This window comes from Montipora foliosa, chromosome 12, assembly GCF_036669935.1.
Source record: "Montipora foliosa isolate CH-2021 chromosome 12, ASM3666993v2, whole genome shotgun sequence".
Classification (NCBI taxonomy): domain Eukaryota; kingdom Metazoa; phylum Cnidaria; class Anthozoa; order Scleractinia; family Acroporidae; genus Montipora; species Montipora foliosa.
The window spans coordinates 4,934,147-4,936,646 of record NC_090880.1 but is presented as its reverse complement, the minus strand read 5'-3'; the positions used below and the strand labels follow the sequence as shown (position 1 = coordinate 4,936,646).

The 2,500-nt window shown below is 36.4% G+C and overlaps 1 protein-coding gene across 8 annotated transcripts in view; it reads right to left on the bottom strand.

The window, feature by feature from the left end:
- The window catches only part of LOC137978477 (MAM and LDL-receptor class A domain-containing protein 2-like), a 359,940-nt gene that overhangs the window by 322,422 nt on the left and 35,018 nt on the right, over positions 1–2,500 (bottom strand). The gene's annotated exons all lie outside the window — the stretch shown is intronic.

The window sequence follows — 2,500 nt, the reverse complement described above, 5'->3', positions numbered from 1 at the left end:
CATGTTGTTGCTATTATCAAATGTGTAATTCTAACTCTTGTCTAATATCATTTCACATCATGACTAATAGCGGAGCTCCACACACCAAAGACACGCGCGCAAACCACCATGATAAGAAAATATGGTAACCCATCTGTGCGAGAAAATTTGGCTTTGGTCATCGTACCAATGTACGATCGTATGACTGTACGTACGTTCACCTCTCCATGTATGCTAATGTGACTAGTATCATGTGATCATATCGTGGGCTCAACTGTAGAGCTCGTCGGGGTCAGCTGACCAGGTACAGGGTTTTAATTGGATCACAGGCTCAAACCAGGTCAACTTATTTAAAAAAAAAATAATAACGCGGGAACTCCTAACCTTGGAAAATTAAATTTTTATTATTTTATTATATGCTTGAAAATTAAGAGCTATTTTGCAGACGTCATCCTTTTCTTTCCTTTTTTCAATCATTTGAAAGTTATCTTTGAAAACATCACAGCAATTTCCTTTGAATGCCCTAATGCAATCTACATAAATTATCGGATGATGTGGTCTAGAATGGCCTTGTACTTAATATTTTTAGAATTGTATGTAAACTTTCCCGTAACCTTTTTTTAAAAACTAAACTTGGGTAGAAATTTTGGGAATTCTTTTTTTTCCATATAGAATGGAGAAAATCAAGCTAAGTCCAAAAGCATCAGCAGCAACAGATAAGTATTTCAGTAAAAAAAAACTTGATGATGATAAAGGATTGTTGTTAAAGTGAGCTCGAGGATGGCAGGAAAGTTTATATGCAAAAACATGAAGAAGAAGAAGGAAAAATGTTTATGGATGGGTTAATAAAACACGAAAAGGCAGAAAAAGAAAAAAAAAGAGACAAAAAAATATTAGAGAGGCATTAATATTTTTTTAGAAGTATTCAGGTTTTATGCGACATTTCTGGCAATTTACACAATTTGCAGAATTTGCATACATTGTTTTTGCTATTTTTGTCTTTGTTCCACAATAACGTTATTCTGATTGGCCATTCTAATCAGTGTGTGTAGAGCCGAAGAACTCGTGGCGTTCTAAAAATAGAAAGATACGAGCAAAGGTTGACTGATAGGTCTTGTATGGGAGAGGCAATCTCCTACTCATGCGCTCCTGCCTTTATCCAACTACACCAGACTTTGACAAACACTAAAAAAACACTAAAATAATTAATCTTGCAACACCATCAACAAGTGAAGATAGAGGTGCTGTTAATTTTGGTACATGAAAAACGGAAATAAATACTTTACACACAAACTTAAAAAATTCCATTGTTAATTAAACAAGTAGTAGTATCGACCTCTTCAGACCCATTTTGATCGGTAGTCATCAAGTCACGTGCATAAGTTAGGGGCAAGTTTGAACACGTAACCCTAGCTCAACATGAAACAAGTGCATCCCAGGTCGCATAATTAGGGTTAATAATGCTCAATAATAATGCTTAACAATGTTTCCCATAATGAATAAAATGCAATAGATATATAAGAACATAAATTTACGCCAAAATAATGAATTAACATACAGTTGGGAGGATAACAAGAGGGGGAAACTGAATTCCCATATAAAAGCTGAATCCCGCATCTCTACAAAGTTGACAAAACAAAAATGACATAAAAGAATTGAGGAAATGTTAATCTATTAAACACACATATACACATATGTTTAAAAGACTATTACAAAGGGATAATAGTAATCAGGTACTTGTGAGCATAGGGGTACGAAAGGGGCAAGTTAGAGCCTGGCTGGTCCCAAGAGACACCATAACCCTACCTCCACGTGAAACAACACGTGCACACTTCGGCGGGGAAAAGATATTAGGGAGCTTAAGCAACAACAACGGCGACGGCAACGAGAACGTCATCTCAAAATATAAATTCGCGTTATTTTAACCTCTACGTGACTATTTCAACCTTTTTAATATGACAAGGGTGTGGTAGTTCCTCAAAAATGGCATTGGTCGGAACAGCCGTTAATTCAGGGTAGAAAATGAGAATTTATCCTCAAGTTCTGACGTTCTTCAAAAAACCTTAAATTTGGCTATTTCAATTTGTTACGGACTTAAAGATCTACTACGGCGACGGCGACGAAAACTTCACTTCAAAATGTAACTTTGCACAATCCTAAGTCTTTCGCGGTTATTTCATCTAGTTCACTTCGTACAATGTGGGCGAAATTATCCTACAATTGAATTAATAAGAGCTGTTTTAGAGTAAAAATATAGAATGAGAGATTCGCAAATGTACGCTCACGTTGTCCTTAAAACCTCAAATTTGGTGATTTCACGTTGTTGTCATGCAGAGTACGGCAATAAAGAACCGTGCAGCACGATTCTTTTTCCTCTTTTAACCGATCATATTATTGTTTTGTGGCGTTGTAGTAGCCGTAGCTGTCGTCGTTTCTTAAACTCCCTGTTGTTTCGCTGACGACGGCAAAGAAATGAACAAAAGTGAAAAACGCACATGCAAGGCGAGCAAAGCCATTGTTT